The sequence below is a fragment of the Tursiops truncatus genome, chromosome 12, assembly GCF_011762595.2.
Source record: "Tursiops truncatus isolate mTurTru1 chromosome 12, mTurTru1.mat.Y, whole genome shotgun sequence".
Lineage (NCBI taxonomy): Eukaryota > Metazoa > Chordata > Mammalia > Artiodactyla > Delphinidae > Tursiops > Tursiops truncatus.
The window spans coordinates 78512838-78533643 of NC_047045.1; the positions used below are offsets into that span (position 1 = coordinate 78512838).

The 20806-nt window shown below is 40.7% G+C and overlaps 1 long non-coding RNA gene across 5 annotated transcripts in view; it reads right to left on the minus strand.

Moving 5' to 3' along the window:
- Nucleotides 1-236: 236 nt before the first annotated feature.
- Nucleotides 237-20806, minus strand: part of LOC141276108 (uncharacterized) — a 381052-nt gene continuing 360482 nt past the window's right edge. For all 5 annotated transcript variants that reach the window (XR_012325058.1, XR_012325055.1, XR_012325054.1 and 2 more), the window contains 3 exons: nt 1588-1770; nt 789-869; nt 237-297 (listed from right to left, as the gene is read on the minus strand). This is a non-coding gene — a long non-coding RNA (uncharacterized lncRNA). The remainder of the gene's footprint in view (nt 298-788; nt 870-1587; nt 1771-20806) is intronic.

Genomic DNA, 20806 nt, shown 5'->3' on the forward strand with positions numbered 1-20806 from the left:
GAAACAGCAGTGAGATCCGCTCACAGGGTTATAAGGATTAAATAAACTTCTTGGAAGTGTCTGCTTCACAGTTGTAGATGCCCTATTAGTATTAGTATTCTTTTCTTTTTCCCTTTGCCAGCCGTCTTAGTCCACTTGGGCTGCTATAACAAAAAAAACAAAAACGGGGGGGCTTGTAACCGACAGGAATTTATTTCATCCAATTTTGGAGGCTGGAGGTCCAAGCATATGGCATCAGCACGGTCGCATTCTGGTGAAGGTTCTCTGGGCTGCAGACTGCCTCCTCGCTGTGTCCTCCTGTGATAGAAGGGGCTAGGAAGCTCTGGGCCATACCTTTCACGAGAACACGAATCTTATTCGTGGGGGCTCTGCCCTCATGACCTGAACACTCTCCAAAGGCCCCGCCTCCTCATACCATCAGCTTTGTGGGTTTCGACATGTGAATTCTGGGGGGACACACTCATTTAGACCAGATCACCAAGGAAACATGGAGGTGGATCATAGGTGTACAGGTGAATCCTAAATTCAGTTGTGTTTCCATTGGCCCCAGTGATTCTTACCCAGGTTGCACATTAGAGTCACTTGGGGGAGATTTTTTCAAATACTGGTGCCTACCCCCAACCCCAGACCAACTAAATGAGATTTTTTTCTGGAACTGGACCTGAGGCATTAGTAGATTTGAAAAGTTCTCCCATGTGCTTCTGATGTACAGCAAGAGCTTTAAAAAAAAAATCACTTTTGATCTCTCTAAGCTCTTCATTTGCAATGTAATTTATGGGAATACTCACTGTTCAATTTCTAATACAATAGCCAGTGGCCACATGTGACGCCTAAGCACTTGGAACGTGGCTAGTCTGAAATCCGAGGCGCTGTAAGCATAAAATACACACCAGATCTTCAGGACTTAATACCAAAATAAGAATGCAAACTATCTCATTAATCATTTTTATATTGACTATGTTGAAATGATAATATTTTGGATATGTTACGTTAAATAAGATACATTGCTATAATTAATTTCACCTGTTCCTTTTAACTTTTTAATGAGGATGCTGGAAGGTTTAAAATTCCATACATGGTTCACATTATAAATCTGTTAGACAGCCCTACACTAGATCAGTGTTTCTTAAAGTAGGATGTGTCAGCATCACCTGGTAACTTATTAGAAATGCAAGCTCTCAGGCCCCACCCCAAACTTACCATATCTGACTCTGGTGGGGCCCAGCCACCTGCTTTAATAAGCCCTCCTGACCATCATATATTCCTTTTGAACTGAGTCTCCCTATTCTCCTCCAGGTGGTCTACAATTTGGGATCAAAACACCATGTGATTTTCTTTAGGGACCTTCTCTGTGACATTAGAGACAAGAGTTTATTGAACCTAAGAGCAGCATCTTTGTTATGGATACAGGAAAAACACTGATCTAACTAAAAAATAAAAGAGGTACAACTGTATTTTAAATAAGATATCAGACCCTTGACATTCTTGAGTCTCTTCATGTTTTTTTTTATATTACCTATGTATAACTTGTTTAGAATCTGTTAAATATCAAGAAGTTGAATACAGAAAACCACTTAAAATACATACCACGAAATTCTTTTGGCACTAGAAATAATCATCAAAAAGGTGTGTTGTTTCTGTTTCGGAGATGATGCCACCTGTCTCTGACATATTTACTTGCTCCTTGATCTGTATATTTATGCTCATAAGCTCTCTCTGGCTTCTCCAGAACGTGTTAACTCTCATCTGTCAGCCCCTTTGTCAACTCTCCTTCGAAAAAGAAAGAGAAAATGACTCAAGGTCAAGCAGCTCCCTCACCGCGAGCAGCTTAACCTAATTTGTCTGAAAGGAGCTTTGAATTCTCAAAAATCAGCCTAAATTGGAAGCTGACAAATTAGACATTGACATTCAGTGAAAACTAAGAGTTGTGTCCTTCTAACCCAAAAGAACCGGTGTTCGCAGCATCTCTGGAAGCTCTCTGGGGTCGCAGGCAGTCACCGGGCAGTAAGGACCAGTCACTCTGCCGAGGCCACCATGGGTGAGGCTCCCTCCCCATGGGCACTCCGAGGGGAATGTAAGCAGCTGGACCTAACAATTGATGGAGGCAGAGGGTGCAACAGACCCACAGTGAAATCCCCCCAAGTGAAGGGAGACAAAAGATAAAACTCACTAATCGATAATTTTGTCTAGATCATATTGCCTGGAATATTTCACCCTGCATATGAATAACCTGAGGACAGTAAATACATATTTTTTGTTCTCTACCATAAGCAAGACATAAAAGTGGCAGAAACAGACCTAATAGGAGACTAAAACCCATAGCAACAGCAAGGAGTCCCGGGTCCAGCGCTTACCTATCAAAATCTATGGGAGTTGTGATTACAAAAAGATGGCAGATCATGAAAATTTAACCACGCAAAAGAAAAAGCTCTCACCTGAGTGAAATGAAAAGGAGAGCATCATCTATGCTCAGTATAAAACACCGTTGCTTTAGTTCTTTTAAAGAATCTTCTAGAATATTAGCTAAGCCTTATAGAGTAAGTTTAAAATCAGGCTCTGGAATCAGCCTGCCCTGGGTCTGAAATCCAGTTCTGCCACTGACAACTTTTAGGACCTTCAAGAAGTTAACTTCTTTAATAGTCAGTTTCCTCTCCTGTAAAATGGTCTTGCTGCCATATATCCCATGGAATTGTTGGTAGGATTAAAAGAGATGTATTTTAAATGTTAAATCTAGTACCCAGCACATAGGAAGCACTCAATAATTGGTAGATATGACTTTAATAACTATTGCCATTGTCAATAAAATCCCCATCGTCATTTCCAAAATGCACAGGCTCACACACATCAAAGAGGAAATAAAGATTTTTAAATGTCTACTGCAAGCAAAGCATTCTATTGATGTTATTTCCCCCGTATAAATTACCTAAACATAGGTATTACTCTATGCCTTTTCCTGGTGGGAAAAGAAGACTCAAAGATGTTAAATAACTTGCCCAGGATCACACAAGTAGAAAGAGAGCCAGAATTTATACCCAAATCTAGTTGGCTCTAAAATCCAATGTACCATGCAATCCACATGAAACTCTTATCATCGAAAAAAGGAAAAAGAATTCTACTATAGCTTTTTGCAGGGAGGGGATAATTTTTAATTTTTATAGATTCAAAGTTAAATTTTAACCAGAATAAATAGGAGTGCATTACGTGCAGGAATTAGTAACTTTTTCTCCATTTTTATTTGAGTACCCTGAGCCTTAAAGCCCTTAAACTCTGGGCTAATACTGGGTTCCATCCAACGGCAACAGGAAAACCAGTTCTCAAGAGATCGGATATATCAGAACAGATGCCCAGTTGCATATATGTTTAATTTTAACAAATAGTTTTTCATAACTATAAGGGTTTTCTATATTTATTAAAAAAAAATCTGGCACATGAGAAAATATCAAATTGTGCTATTCCACCTCCATATGTGCCAGTTATCTATAAATATAGAAATGCAATGATTATCACTAAAACTGTTACTTGTTAAATTTTTGAAAACAGATAAATTATGAACATGAATTTGAAAAATAGTTTAAGGAGTTAAGAAATGGATAAGGATCTAGAATCACTAATTCTCTGAATCAGATTGGACCCTGAAAACCACCTAGTCCAATACCCAGAGGAGGGGTTTGAATTCACTGTATCAAGTGGTTTTCAAGCCTCTGCTTAAATACCTCCAGTGACAGCAAGCTCAGTCCTGAGATCGCTCTCATTTGCTGTGGGATCACCCTATGTGCTGAAATGCCTTCCTTATGTTTATGCAAGTTCTGTTAATACTAATGCTACCGTAAATGAAGCCACCGCTGGATGTCAGGCATCTATTAGCAGCAGTAGATTCACTACATCATAGAATCTTTAAGACAACCTTATGAGATACTCATATATTCACATGAGACACCAAACAGGACATGACTAGTAAGTGGCCGGTCTGTGTGGCTCCAAGTCCCTTTCTCTTCCCACAGCACAGCAGGACTTAGAGGTGACAGGTTCCAGGTGGTATTGGTACCAAAACTGAATGAGTCCATCAGTCAGCAGTATTTCCATGGCTTAGCTGTTCCATGGCTTAGCTGGGTCCGAGTTCTTGGGTTGATGCTTCTAGAGTTAGTCTACAGTGCAAGCTCCCAGCCCCCAAACACAATTTTTCTTCTCTATGACTCAGCGTTCCCATCACTAAAGTATCTTCCAGGATTGTAAAGCAAAACAGAAACAAATGGCAATGTAATTTACAAAGGAAAAGAAACAGCATTGCATTGAATTAAAAGAGAGAAAAGAAATTTAAGAGTTGGAGGGATAACAGTTCACATTTTATAGATGAAGAATCTGAGGTCAAGGGACTTGGCTGTTGTCATTCAGTTTGCTAAGGGTTAGAGCTGTTTTTTAAAACGATGAATGTGAAGAATTAAAATGCTTTTCAGCATCTATTGAAATAATCGTACGGTGTTTCGTATCCAGCTATGGGCTTGTTCAATAAAAGAAAATGATTCCTCTTTAATGATGCTAGAACCAAGGCTGGCTCAGATGACAGATTCCCTGGGGATGCAGGAGGGGGTACTGAAAGTGGGAAGATGTTAAAAGTGTAAGAAATAACCAAAGATAAACTTTATACATTTCAAAATCGGACAGTGTCCGCTTTCTCTGGGCTTTGTCTTATGCACAGCAAAGTAGTGGGAAATGAATGAACTTTGTGGTCCAACATGCTTGGGTACAAATCGCTCCACTTTCTTCATCTGAATATTGATGCGATAACGCCCACCTCATGGTGCTGTTGTGAGACAGGAATGGTTACAGTGTATAAAGAATGCTGCCCGGTGCCAAGCACATAAGAGTTTCTCAACAAACGTTCATTACCTTCTCTCCCTACTTTATTTCTTCTTCTGATAATATGTTAAAAGATATAAAAATATCCACATTCACTTTGGAGAAGTGGAAACAGTAAAATTAAACTTTACGAATAAATAAAGAGAATGTGGTGTATATATATAATGGAATATTACTCAATCTTAAAAAGGAAGGAAATTTTGACACAAGCTACGATATGGATAAACCTGGAAGACATTATTAAGTGAAATAAACCAGTCATGAAAAGACAAATACTCATTGATTATACTTTCACAAGGCACCGAGAATAATAAAAGTTATAGAGACAAGAAGGGTGGTTGCCAGGGACTGGGGGGAGAGGCAAAAGAGGAGGAATTGTTTCACAGGGACAGAGTTTCAGTTTGGGAAGATGAAAAATTTCTGGAGCTGCTGGCGGTGATGGTGGCACAATAGTGTGAGTGTACATAAGACCACAAATCTGTACACTTGAAAATGGTTAAAATGGTAAATTGTGTGTTACGTATCTTTTACTGCAATAAAAAAAAATCTTACCACTTTTTAAAAAAATGAAAGTTTGTGAGATTTTCTGAGTGTTATCAATTCTGAATTAAAATTGTAACCGGAGGATTTCCAAGCCAGGCATTCCCCCATCTATAAATCCCCAGAAAGCCTAGGTCAGGGTTATCAGGGTCCCACAGCACATCCTCTTGGCTGGAACCGAGCCCAGCAGAAGCACAGAGGCAGGGCCCAGAGCACAGAGGGGCTGAGTCACCCACACCCAAGAGCCGGCAGTTTGCAGCAGCTACAGAGCCGCTGCTGTTCCAAGCTCAGCGGTGGTAATCCTTGCGGCTCTGGAAGCTTTCACCACTCTCTCCCCAGTGCTGATACCCAGGCTGAGAGATAGGAAAAAGAGCAGGCTTCATCTTTTATATTTTCTCATTCAACTCACTCTAGCCCCACATTTGTAATAATATTTCTATCATCATAATAAAATAAAATAAAAGAACGCATGTCAGCTAACATCATAGCATTAGGGGAAAACTTCACTGTAAAATCCTGATCATGGCGGCTCATCCTAATCGCTAGCTCCGCTGAACTCTTAGCTCTGACTGTCTGTACCATTCAATTGGCATTTGTCACTTGGGGCTTGGTGACATATCCTTTTTTGTTGTCTTGTATTGTCATCTATCACAGAGTCAGAGTCGGTAAATTCTCTAACAAAATTTGACATCATCATTGCCTTGGGGTAGATTGTGCATCCCTTGTCTGTAGAAGAAAAACACAGGCAGACCTTTCCTGTTATTGTTCAGCATATTTTCTCCGGCTTTGCTATCTAAACCAGTGTGATCTAAACTGCCACTTGATATTTGAGGCCTGTAGCCTCTCTCTCCATACTGTCACCAAAATTATCTACTTAAAATGCAGATCCGGTATGTCCCTTCTATGCTGAAAATCATCCCATTCATCTGTTTGCTTTGAACGCGGTACTTGAGCAACAACTAAGTGGACTTTGTGCCCGGCTCCAAGTAGGTTGCTGAGGTTGCGTGGATGAGATGAGATGTTCTGGGTCTCCAGGAGCTCACAGTCCAGTGAAGAGACTGACATGACACCCACTGCAATGTGATATGGATGCTAGCAGACATGCGTACAAGGCATCCCAAGACAGGAAAGAACATAGTGTGGGGGGTTAAGGACAGCTTCACAGAAAATGCACCTTCCCACTGGATAACCCCCGAGATGGGAATCTCCATTCCACCCTGGGGAAGTCCTCGTTTCCTTTGGACTTCAGTACTAGAAGGCTGGAATTAGGCGTAACCATCAACAAGAGAGAACTCTGGAGAGACAGCACTTTTGAAGCAACTGATCTAGGAGAAGATATTTGCCATATATGTATACTTGACAAATAATCTTAGAATATACACGGAATTACTATAAATCCATAAGAAAAACCAAACAACCCAGTTTTTCAAAATGAGCAAAACACTTGGACAGATACTGCAAAAATGGGCTATCCAAATGACCAATAAGCACATGAAGTGATGCTCAGGGCAAAAAAGGTATATTCATCAGAAAAAAAGGTATATTCATCAGAAAAATTCAAATTAAAACAACAATGAGGGGCTTCCCTGGTGGCGCAGTGGTTGAGAGTCCGCCTGCCGATGCAGGGGACATGGGTTCGTGCCCCGGTCCGGGAAGATCCCACATGCCACGGGGCGGCTGGGCCCGTGAGCCATGGCCGCTGAGCCTGCGTGTCCGGAACCTGTGCTCCACAACGGGAGAGGCCACAACAGTGAGAGGCCCGCGTACCGCAACAAAACAAAACAAAACAAAAAAGAACAATGAGATATCACTACACACTTGGCAGGATGGCTAAAATGTAAAAGATTAAAAATACTAAGTATTGCTGAAAATGTAGAACTGGATTTCTCCTCCACTGATGGTAGAAGTATCAATTATTATAACCATTTTGGGAAACTTTTTGCCAATGTATACAATGGTATAAGAATGTTCACAGCAGTGTTTTTCATGAGCCATGAATTGGAAACAATTCAAATGTCCATCAACAATAGAATGAGTAAATATACTTTAGTACATCCATAGAGTGGCATACTAAACAGTAATAAAAAGGGACAAACTTACACTACAAACAGCATTATAGTGAATCTCACCAACATAATGATGAGCAAAAAAAAAAGCAAAATACAAAAGGATTCAAAAATAGCCAAAACGAATCTGTGGGGAATAAGATTCAAAGTAATGGTAAGCTTTAGTGGGTATGTACTGGGAGAGGATAGGATGGAACTTTCTGGAATACTGGCAGTATTCTATAACTTGATTTAGGTATGTGGGGTTGGGAGGATTCGTCAAGCTTTACATGTACGATTTGAGTACTTTACTGTATATATACTGTTCCTTAACAGGATTAGTTGTTTAAATGATTACTACCTTTGAGCCCTGGTATCTTAGCTGCTCCTGCCTTCCACCTGCCAAAGTCTCCACGTCAGGTGCAAGGCCCATTTATGGTTAGAGACCCCTCTGTCCATAGTAGGTTGAGAGAGTTTATATCAAACAACCACAGTCAGTAAGTCACATGTTTGCTATATACAGATTAAACCCTTTATGCTTCCCTAAGGGATGGCACAGCCTTGCTGACCCCCTCTCCTTGGTTGTAGAGAGAAGATGCAAGGTGTTAAGAGACATATTCAGTGGACAACTTTTTCCCTTCTGCGAGCAAAGTTGTCAAAAGGAGAGCTTGGGTGAGGTAAACTGGAAGGACATTCTGTTCTGCAGCACGCACAGCTCCTTTGAATATTTAAAATACTGGGCGTCAAATCAGGGGCCAAGGCCCAAATTTTCTCTTCTAAAGGAGTTCTGCAGCCAAATTTAGCTGGGTAGAAGTTTGTTACAGGAAGTCTAGGTCTCTGACGAGCAGGGGTTGAATGGTCTCCATCTTCTTAATTGAATGAGAAAATATCTGTAAATCTGCAATGCTGCGGCAGTGTCTTCAAGAATGGTTCCTCACTTAAGAGTTGTCCTTAGTGATTGGCTGTGTCAATTCCAATGCCTGACAGAGCAGATGCAATTAGAACAATAAGAGCTGAGGACAGAGTCTTTTTGGTGACATGACTGCCTCACGGGACTTTCTCATCTGCATCAACTGAGGCAGTGTAAGATAAAAGCATCGAGTTCGGAAGATCTGAGAGCATCCGGACTGAAACACCATGGGAGGATTAAATAAGGCTCCACGTGTCCCCCTAGAAAGTGCCTTCCAGTTGTTAGCCGTGCGGCCCTCCTGCACATGCAGACTTCCTTCCCCCCTCCTCCCCTCTGCACTCAGCCTGTACCGAGCAGCGTCTGGCATCTGCTTCCCATAGACCCCCTTAAACACACTGTCAAATGTGGGTCCAGATAAAAGTAGTAAAGACAGAAAGGAATTATGTAATCAATAATTCATATATTTTATCCTTGTTTGAATTGCCTTCCCATCAAGGCAATAAAGTCTCTGCATTCTTAGAACGAGTCCAACATCCATCTCCAGCCATAGGTGAACCTCTCATAGGTGGATGCTGACTTCCAGTGCAAAACCTTGACAGCCTGATGTGAGCTTGATCCACGTATGTTTTTATCCTTATTAGACCTGGTGCTGCACAAATCCAAAAAGGGAACACTGCTCCCGGGGGGAACAATGACCCCCCCATCCCCCCATGCTCTCTTAGCTGTTTATGCCAGAAATCCTGGGGTAGTTTTGCTGACCCCAAGAAAAATAGCGCAGTAGGGTTTGTCTTTGTGTCCTAAATGCCTCCTATTCTTGATTTTCTTTTCTTTTTCTTTTTTTCACTGCTCCAAGACTCCCTTTCTTTTTTAGGTACCATTCTACCCCGAATAAACCTATGGAATGCTTCAAGTGGCCCCAACCAACCACTGCTAATGTTAAGTTTTGTTATAAATAGGTAATAGCTTAAGATGTGACCACTGATAGGGATGTTTTGTATTTTAAGAGTTTGGGGAGAGCCCCCAGGGCTTTTACCCTAAACACTTTTCTATTGCTCTGTTCTCTGGGTCTCATGAGACAGGCATTCAGACGAACCACCTTTCATCTGATGAGATCTGAGATTGATGGTACCACCTGCTGACAGAGTGTCCCTCTCTGCCTCCCAAAATCTTGGGTGAAGGCTGACTTGTCAGTCTCTACCAGAAGGGATAATGAACCTGGACTAAAATAACTTGGCTAATAAATGTTGTACCCAGAGAATAGCAGAGCTGAGCCTTGAGATGTAACAGGGCCTGGTGGCGTACATGCATAGCAGAATTCCAGAGCTAGAATTTCCAGGATGTGCTGATTATCTCTTTACAGGGAAGTAACAAGAATAGATTAAGGCATACAGAGATAATACTGAAGCTTCTAGCAATTCTATACTGCCCAGAACTCAGGCTGTTCAAGGCCTTCTGGTCCTACCGCAAAGCTGGTCAACACATCAGTGTATACAAGAGTTTGAATTCATTGTTTTCCATAATTACAGAATTGGTGGAGATTCTGAAGATAAGTCAGGATGGGGATCACCAGCTTGTATCTGCCTGATTTTAAACTCTCCAGGGGAAAGGAGAAGGCAGGTGTGACCAGCTTGGAAACTCTCCTCTTCTGCTTCAGCAAGGCTGCTGCATGCCAACCACCATGCTAGATTCTGGGGATAGTGAGTTCAGTGTTTGACAACTTGAATTTGAATTACCAGAAGACAACTGGAAATACTAGAGGGGAGTTCAGGCAGGACGTCAGGACTCGAGACATGATTTTAAAGTCATCCACAGGGAAGACATGGTTGAAAACAAGGGAGCAATAAAACTGCCCAGAGAAAGCTTGTAGAATGAGGAGAGAAACAGGTGAAGGTGGTACCAAGGGGAGAGTCAACATTTAGGTAGAGGATAAAGGGAAAGGCACCAGGGAGGATTAAAGGAATGAGTATTCAAAAGTGGGAGGAAAAATCAGAAAAAAAGAATTTCAAAGAAGAGAAATAAATACTGGTGTCAGGCTACTGAGAGGCCAGGTAAAAGGAAGACAACAGTAGATGATTGGATTTGACAATTAGGAGCTGATTTGACCTTTCCCAGAGCAGTTTCAGTGAAAAGGGGTGGGGCAGCAGCAGAATCAAATTGTGCTCATGGGTCAAGTGTAGGTCAGGAAAGAGAGGCATTCCTTCTAAAGGGAGTCTGAAAAGGATAATAGTTGAGGGAGAACTGAAGTTGTTTTGTAGGGTATGTTTTTCTCCTAAAATGAAGGAGATCTAAGTATGTTTGTAGCCAGAGGGGGAAGAAGCCAGTGTAGAGAAAGCGTAATTGAAGATTTAAGAAAAAGAGGGAATAATTGATGTAACAGAGACTTTGGGGAAACAAAAGGAGATAAAATCCAGTCCACAAGTGCCAGGGTTATCCTGCAGAAAAAGGAAAGAAAGGGAGGGGAAAAAAAAAAAAAAAACCCAAGCTAGTAAATCAGAGGGCAAGAACTAGACAGAATTCATCCCCATGGTTTCAGGGTAGCAGGGAAGGAAAGCAAGGAGAGAGCTGACAGGTTGCATTACTCAGAATTTTCCTCTTCTTCCGGTTTGAGTGAGATCCTGGAGCAAGTAAGGTGGGAGGCAGAAAGTGGAGGGGAGGCACAAGGAGGGACCCATAATCAGAAAGCAGTACTTCTGAGATGATTACAGGGGTAATCATTGACACGTGTCCCGGTATAGTCATGGCTGTGGGCAATCCAGCGCCATGATGGGCAATGAGGGAAGGAAATCAAATGTTTTGAATCAAGATTTGAAAACAAGAAGGACATTGATTGCACATCAATATATAGATGAGCACAGCCCACAGCCCAGTTCTGTGTTTCCAATGCTAGGATCAACACCAAGGTGAATTTAGTGAGCAGCTCAGAGCTGGGCTTGGAGGATGGAATACATCAGAACACAGATCAGACCTTACATAAAATTACTATGTGTTACTCATCCTGATTTTTTGTCTGGTACCTTTAGAGTCTTCCCATTTCTGAGGGTGCCCTTTCTATCCTTTCCTTTTTATTTTATTGATATTTTTATCCCATTCTAATATGTTTTTCTCATTTAAGTATGTTTCTTATATAACTTTTTATTTACCATCTCTCTGCAAAGCCATACACTCTCGGTTGGTTGTTGAGAGTGAATAGGCTTGGGGAGAAAAGAGAAAAGGGAGGACAGAAAAATTCATCTTAGCTCAGTTCTCCCATCCTTGGTTCATTTTAACTCTTTTTTTTTTTTTTTTTTTTTTTTTTTTTTTTTTTTTTTTGTGGTACGCGGGCCTCTCACTGCTGTGGCCTCTCCCGTTGCGGAGCACAGGCTCCGGACGCGCAGGCCCAGCGGCCACGGCTCACGGGCCCAGCCGCTCCGCGGCATGTGGGATCCTCCCGGACCGGGGCACGAACCCGCGTCCCCTGCATCGGCAGGCGGACTCTCAACCACTGCGCCACCACGGAAGCCCCATTTTAACTCTTGATACCTCTCCATTTCCCATTGGTTTCCCCTAACACTCCAGGGGATGAGGGAAATGGTGAATAATGGTTTTATGGGGAAATACTATTCCAACTCATCCTGTCTCACCACCTTGTCTTCCATGTTTAAATTCATCTGCCGTTATTTAAAGATGATATCAATTCCACGAACTCTCTAGGGAATGCAATGTAACACAGACGTTCAGGAGAGGACTACCCTGATCTCCAGGTGAATAATCTCCCAAATCATCCCAGTAACACTCTGGGATGCCATGAGGCTCCAGAAACTGAGACTGGATGGTGAAAACTTGCTTTTCTTCCTCTCTAGAAGCCAACAGGACTGCAGCTGTATCATTTAACTCCCCACAATGTGTCCCCAGTGAGGGGAGTCACCCCCGTAAGGCCAGCTCTGACGAGGTAAGTGCAGGCCTCCCAGCCCTGGTGCTCTCAGGCACGAGCTGACATCGTGTCTCCCAGACGTGCACAATTTCCTCTGCGGGGTTGTCAATCTAGCGCATTTTGTGACAACTAAATTTACCGGAAAAAAATTCAAAATTATTTCAGCGGCAGCCAGCTTCTGAAAGTTTCCAAATATACTTTTTTAGCTCTCTATTTCCCTTAAGCCATATGATGTCATTTGCCTCTCAATCCCTGAGTGCCAAAAATTCTGCTTTCATATCTTTGAAATTTGCCAAACGAGAAAAACCGCAGATTTTAGTTTGGGTTCTTATCTGCCCCGCCCCCACCCCCCAAGAAAAGACCAAAATTACTTTCTATAATTTTCAAAGTAAAAATATCAACAACAACAAAAAATCACAGCTCACAAATCTGTTAAATCTTTTACCATGTTTCCCCCTGTTTGGACTAATGGGCTGTCCTAATTTTATTCAGAATTTTCACTTCAATAGCTTGTCAGCTGCCTTTTCAGGATACACCTAAACCTGAAGCCCCGGACTTGACAAGTAACCGAGAAACTGATTTTCACATGCAGTACTTTGCTTTAGGATGTATTCATTAGTGATTTTTGAAGTCAGAGCATTTCCCCACTGATTTGGAAGTTTCGTGGGTTCTTGCTGTGTATTTACGAAGCTTTTTAGTTCACCTAAAAGAGAGGGGGGAAAAAGCCTTCATTCTGCTTCCCTTTCTAATTACAGTCCCATTTCCTTAGCAAGTCCTTGAAACAAGAATTCCCCAAGTCTCTAATCGTCTCTCTAGTCATAATCTCCATAATTGTGTCCCTTCCAGATCCCTTCCTGGCACAGCCCAGAAAATGATTTCCTCCATGTGGTTAAAAACCTTTCATTTGATGCCAGTGAGGACTTGTTTTCACCGCTTGCCTTCTCGGGCCTTAATGCTACACTGGATGTGACTGATCGCTACAGGCGCCTTTCCGATCCCCAACGAGTGATTGTAGCCCTTTTTCCATTATCTTATTTTAGGGGCAGACTAAACTCTGCCTGACAGGATTATAACTCTGGTGTTCCACCAGGTTACTACCTCCTCTCCATTTTCTTTTACCCATTTAGTTGGTCAGTTCAAGATAAATGCATTATGAAGAGAATTACCTCTCTCCTAACTCCACGTCACGTAAAAAAATCAGGGTTCGCTGATTTTAATATATTCTTAGACTAGTGATTCTCAAACACGGGCAATTGTGTCCCTAACCCCACCTCCAGCCCCCAGGGGACACTGAGCAATGTCTGGAGACATTTTTGGTGGTGACGACTTGGGGGAGGGGCTGCTACTAGCATCTGGCGGGTACAGACCAGGGATGCTGCTTCCCATGCTGAAGTGTACAGAACCGCCTCCAACTACAAAAAGTGATCTGGTTCCAGATGTCGATACTGAGGAGGGTGAGAAACCTTCCTGTAGAAGAACCATTACCCAACCACAATAAGCCCACAGAGATGATTTCTTAGATGTCTCTGAACACCCAGCCCCTAGAGGATGGGCATAGAAGAATTAGTTGTTGGTGAGTCTATTCACTTTAAAAACACATCTCTCACAGGAATGCTAATGATTAGCTATCTTCAATAGTAGAAAATGGTTATTGACAGTCTAACTAGAATTCTCTTTTGCTGCAGGTTAGACCCTTTCTTCCTTGCTTTGTCCTTACTGAAGAGGGAAACAGCTGCACACCCTCTCCTATGTGAGGTATCAGCAGTCCAGACAGCCACCATTTGAACCCTGGGAAACGGAGTCAGGTCGTGAGAGGGGAGTACTTATTTTCCTGGGGATTCTATGCTATTTCCTCCTATCTCTGTTGGGGGATTCTACCAAAGATACTCTAGGACTGACAACCAGGCTCTCTTATGCCTAGATTAAGGCTCTCTTAAATGAGAGGAAAAATCTATCCTGATAAAGTGCTGAGAAGGGTCTCTGGGGAGACGGGAGCATCTCCAGGTATGAGAAAGTCAAGCAGCCATGTCATGGACAAAATCCCTAAAAGCTTTCCCAACCAGCTCCTGGGACGTATGCTCCTGAAAGAGGGGCTTCTAAGTGAAAGCATGAGTTCAAGGGCACAAGTGGCAAGATCCAGGCAGCAGGGAACAGACTTGGTGATCACCGTAGCCGGGGCTGCAGGTGGGAGACGGAGGTGAAGCGGAAATGAGGTCAGCATCTGGGAGGAGGAGCCAGAGAGAAGCACGCAGAGCGTCCTGCAGGGGCACGACTCAGCGCGACCATCTTCTACTACCGTCGGATGGCTCCCTAGAAGCACTTTTTTTCATTGACTTTTTATGTTGTGAGTTCCAACTGAACCCCATTACGCAATTACCCTAGGAGCACTCTGACGAATCGGAATCCGGCCGAATCCCAAGGGGGTACTGCCCTTGGGTGTCATGATACTTCTGCACAGACACTCGTGTTAGGACCTCTGACTTTTTAAAAAGTTGTTAAATGACCAAGTATCTCATGATGTAGGAACCTGAGTGTCTTTTTGAGTCATATATGATCACTAAGTTTGTAGAATAATCTCCTTTGCTACCTACTTTTGATTATTTCCCAAACAGAAGATAAGGCTTACAAAGGTTTAATTAATCTATATAAAAATATATAATTTAATTACACATAAAATTATATATAGCCATGTCAAGTTAACAGTTTTTGCACCAAACACTTCACAAGACTAGCCATTAGAAAACTAGATTAGCTGGTTTGGTTTCCATGCCCTTTTACACACACCTGATCATTCCTTAAAGAAGTTGTAGTGAATAATGAAAATGACTAATGCTGAGCTGCTTACTGGACTTCCCTCTACTTCCATTGCAACAATTCGTCTGGAATGAACTCATGCCTTGACTGACGATTTTACTGGGTCTTTCTTTGCATTAGATTTCCTCATGTGTTTAGGAATTTTGAGTAAGAAGTTACCTGTTAGTCTCTCTCATTCTCTCTCTCTCTCTCATTCTCTCTCTCTCCCTATCTATCTTTTTTCTATCTCTCTTCCTCTCTCCTCCCCATTTATTGACCATCGCTCCACTCCTGTCTGGAACTTTTGTGATCACTTCTCCATGCCTCCCTCTCACCACACCTGCCACCACTGAAGTAGTTCTAAAAATGACATTTCTGGGCTCCTAATCTATGATGTTACTGTGGCTATCCCAGATCCAACCTCCAGTCCCAGTGGCCACTCAATTCATTCCTTAGACACACGGTAGTGCTTTTGTCCTGCTCCATCCCTGCTCCTAGTACTAGGCAGTGGGTCCTAGTAGGTCCTAGGCTGATCAGGTGCCATCTGTCCAGCCTCCTCTCTTGGGCCTGGGGCCTGGGGGATGGGCGGTGCCCTAGGCTTTAATCAATGAGTGTGGTTCGCAAGGCTTGTCTTATAAGGAACATGTTTAGATGTTACTTTCCACGGAAGTTAAACCCTCAGCCATAGATCTCCTCTTCTGGCTTCTAGACCTGTAGGCCAACTCCACTCAGCACTTTAAATTGCTATTGTTTTTTAAGCCCAGCTATTTCTTTGCTATGATCCTTTAAAAAAAAAGAAAAGTTTAAACTTGCATTGCTATTTGTTTGGAAAGGCGGGGTGCTCTGAAGCATGAGCCTCTATGCCATCTGGAGAGGGAGGCTTCCAATGAGTGCTTCATTTTTTATTAATATTTATTTTTTCCTAATTAGAGGAGTAATGGATATTCATTGCAGAAAATTTGGGAAATGCTGGAACTTATAAATCCCATAGCTCTGGGATAACCACTATTAATACTTCAGCATCGTTCCTTCAAACCTTTGTCTCTCTACATTTACATACACACACACACACATACGCACACACACACTGAAAAAGTTCATGCTGTACATTCAGTTTGGTTTTCTGCTTTTATGACCAATTACTGTTTTTCATGTATCCCAAATATAGTACCTACTCACTGGTAGAAAATTCATAAAACACAGAAGTGCAGAAGTTATATTTCCTCTAATTTCACAAAAGGTAGCCACTGTGAAAACTGTACTATTTCATTCTTCACATTTAACAAATTTGGCTAATAAGGTGCATAATTTTGAACTATGCTTTTTTTCACAACATTATATTTTCATAATATTAGGGGCATTTTCCAGATCATCGATATATGGTTTGCAGTGCTACACAGCTCAAGTTTTGTACTTTTCCCTTGAGTAAAGGTCAGAGTATATAACCTATGAATTTTGTACATTTTTGTAATTTTTACTTTTGAAAATGCACTCAACCCTCAAAAAGAATACACATTCTCAGCTTAATATATACTCATTATTTCAATCTCAAGTGTATTCTTTAAATTTTCTATGCCATTATTTATCTTTTATCTCCAAGATCTTTAAAGATTATGTTAAATACATTCACAAAAGTTTTCAATTTGTTTTTTCTTCTAATAAATTTTGATTAATGTGTTTAGTTTAGGTAAATGTCTCTTAAAAAACACTTTCATAATTAATGCATCTTTTATCAAAATAAAGGAACTTCTTTGGCTTCATGTTTTTACCTTAATTTCTGTTTGTCTGATGTTAACTCTGCCACCACGTATGCTTTTCTGCTGTTGTTTCCCTGATAAATATTTGAAAAACATTTTAACTTTTTTGTTCGTTCTTTACTGAGAAGTGACTCTTGTAAGCAGGTTATAGTGAGATTTTATTTTACTTTAATCTTTGTTCTCTATTTACCATCATACATGGTATATGTGGACTTATTTTTATCATTTTTAAGTTCTTTGGATATGATTTTTGTTTTTTGCTGTTTACAGAACATTTTCCTGTCTTTATCGTCTTTAGTAGTGTGTAAGTATATGTTCCATTTATGAGTCTCTTACTGGTTAGATTTATCCTTTCAAAAACATTTTTCGTTGGGGATTGAGTTCAATTACCTGAAATAGAAAATCATCCAGACCTGGACTTACTGTTCTCACGAAACAGGAAGTCAGAACAGTCAGAACTTGTGCAGCTGCTCCCCAGGGTCTCCCATATTTCAGGGTCCTCCTCTCTCTCTCTCTGCTCCATCATCCTAAGCATAAGCTTTCAACCCATGAAGCCGTCCATGTCCCAGAGGATGATTATATCTTCGACCTCCCATCCACATTCCAAATGCAAAGAAAAAGGAGGGAAGGGGCAAGGGAAGAAGGACGGGGAGGAGAAGACAGAGAAGGAAAGAACAGGAAGGAAGAGGCAGTTGTCTGTATGTGTGTAGCAAAAGCCAGGACCTCGGTCAACTTTCCCTACTGTCTCACTGGCTAGAACTGTGTCACACAGCTACCTCTAGCTGCAAGGAGGCTGGAAAAGAGGATCTTATCTGGGTAGTTTGCCAGTCTGAACAAAACTGGGTTTTTCTTAGGAAGGAAGAAGGGAGAATATATTTTAGGCAAACAGAAATTGCTTACCCATTATTTGTGAGGTTGTTGAAGTCAAGAGTGAAACAATGTTTCATCTGCTTGCTTCTTCTGCTCACCCCCAGTCCCAACCACAGCTCCACTCCTGCAGGACCACATTTTAATTCTGGGTATTCATGAAGTTAAGCATAAATTTTAAACCTTTTTTTCCCACTAAATTATAATTTTATATTATATAACTTTTCTTTCAAAGGTTTTAAAATCACGCTAAAATTTTGAACACTTTCAAACATTATAAATCCTTAAATTTAAAAGTATTGAGTTTCACTCTGCAGATTCTTTTAAACCAAGAAATTGCCTGTCTTATATTTTGGATTTTGGTTCTTTTCTTGATTGTCTAAAATATGTATTGAAGTGATTTTTGAAAATATGTGTATGTAGGCGGTGTACTCTGTGCTCTCCTATGTAGGAAACTCATCAAACTCAACATTCCAGAGCCTAACTTGTGCATCACATTTGAAAACAGTTGACATTAAAAAGGGCCTCAACTCATTTAGGCCCCTGATTACTTTATAGCCGATAATTAACTTGCTCTTCTCTTAAGGCCAGGCTCAAAATTGTTTAATTCCAAAAGCAAGAAAAAAATGTAATTCCAAAAGCACTGATGAAAACAGCACACATCTTAAGTGAAGTTTTCTTGTAATACGGAGGCAGAAAACATATTTCATACCACTAACAAGACTTCTAAAAAGGTATTTCTTCCACTACTCTCTTTCCTTAAAGTTCCATCCTTTATAGCAGGCCCCATCTCACTGCATCTGTGATCCTCCTTGAACGTCTGCCTTTCTATACCCTCCAAACTCTGTCCATATGCTTTTTATTTTATTTTTATTTTACTGAGATATAATTGACATACAACATTATATTAGTTTCAGACGCACAACATAAGATTTGATATTTGTATATATTGCAGAAACTCACCAAAATAAGTCTAATTAACATCCAGATATACTTTTTATTTTCAATCTCTTTTTTTAATTTACTCTTTTTGGTATACAGTGTATGGATTTTAACAAATATATAGAGTCGTGTCATGTTCACCCCAACCAGGAAACAGGAAACATCACCGCAAATGTTTCCTCATGCGGCCCCTTCGTGATCAAACCCTCCCTCTTCCTCTAACCTATGACAACTACTGACCTGTTCTCCCTCTCTATGGTTTTACATTTCCCAGAATATTATATATATGGAATTATATGATAAGTAGCGATTTGAATCTGGCTTTTTTTCATTAGCGCAATGCATTTCAGATTCATTCATGTTGTCACATGTATAAATAGTTTGTTCATTGTTATTTCTGAGTAATATTCCATTGAACGGATATACCACAGTGTGTATATCCCATCACCAGTTTAGCAGGTGGACTTATGTCTCCAAAATGATGTGTTCCAGTCCTAACTCCCATTACCCATGAATGTGACCTTATTTGGAACTACAGTCTTGGCAGATGAACCAAGTTAAAATGAGAGTGGACACGTTAGGGTGGACCCTAAATCCAATGACTCACATCTTTATAAGAATAGGGAAAGATTACTCAGCCATAAAAAGAAACGAATTTGAGTTATTTGTAGTGAGGTGGATGGACCTAGAGTCTGTCATACAGAGTAAAGTAAGTCAGAAAGAGAAAAACAAATACCATATGCTAACACATACATATGGAATCTAAAAAATATTTTTAAAATAGTCATGAAGAACCTAGGGGCAAGATGGGAATAAAGACGCAGACCTACTAGAGAAGGGACTTGAGGATATGGGGAGGGGGAAGGGTAAGCTGGGACAAAGTGAGAGACTGGCATGGACATATATACACTACCAAACATAAAATAAGATAGCTAGTGGGAAGCAGCTGCATAGCACAGGGAGATCAGCTTGGTGCTTTGTGACCACCTAGAGGGGTGGGATAGGGAAGATTGGAGGGAGGGAGATGCAAGAGGGAAGAGGTATGGGGACATATGTATATGTATAACTGATTCACTTTGTTATAAAGCAGAAACTAACACACCACTGTAAAGCAATTATACTCTAATAAAGATGTTAAAAAAAAAGAATAGGGAAAGAAAGATTTGAATACAGAGACATGGAAGAGACATGGGGAAGAAAGCCACGTGACAATGGAGACAGACTTTGGGGTGATGCGTCTACAAGCCAAGAGACATCGAGGCTTGCTGCTGGGTGCCACCAGAAGCTGGGAAGACACAAGTAAGGATTTTCCCTAGAGCCTTCAAAGGGAGTATGACCCTGCCAACACCTTGATTTTGGACTTCCAGCTTCCAGAACTGTCAGAAAATACATTTCTGTTGTTTTAAGCCACCCAGTTTATAGTACTTTGTTATGACCGGCCTGGGAAACTAATGTAACCAGTTGAAGGATATTTGGGCTGTCCACAGTTTGGAGACTAAATTATGAGTAAAGCTGTATAAAAATTCATCTATAAGTTTTTGTGTGAAAATAACTTTTTATTTCTCTTTAGTAAATTAGGAGTCAGATTGCTAGGTCATATGTTAAATGTATGTTTAGTTCATAAAAACAGCCATAATGTTCACCAAAGAATCCCTAATATTTTGTATTTCTACAAGCAATGTATAAGAATTCTCATTGCTCTTCAACCTCACCAGCACTTTGTTTTATCAGGTTATTTTTTGTTTGTTTTTCTTTCTTTTTTTTAACTTTAGTCATTTCAATAATTGTATGGTGGTATCTCATTGCAGTTTAATATGCATTACCTTAATGACTAACAAAGTTGAATGATCTTTTCAGGTCCTTAAATGTCACCCATATATCTTCTTTGGTCAAATATCTTTTCAAATCTTTTGCCCATTTCTTACTAAAGTATTGGCTTTCTTATTGCCAAGTTTTGAGAAATGGTTATATATTTGCTTACATGTACTTCATCAGATATATGCTTTGCAAATATTTTTTCTTAATCTATGGTTAGTCTTTTCATTTCTTTATTAGTGTCTTTTGAAAAACAAAAGTTATTAATTTCAAAGAAGTCCAATTTATCAATTTTTAATTTTATGGACCAAGTTTTTGGTGTCATCTAAGAACTCTTTGTCTAACCCAGTGTCACAAAAATTTTCTCTTT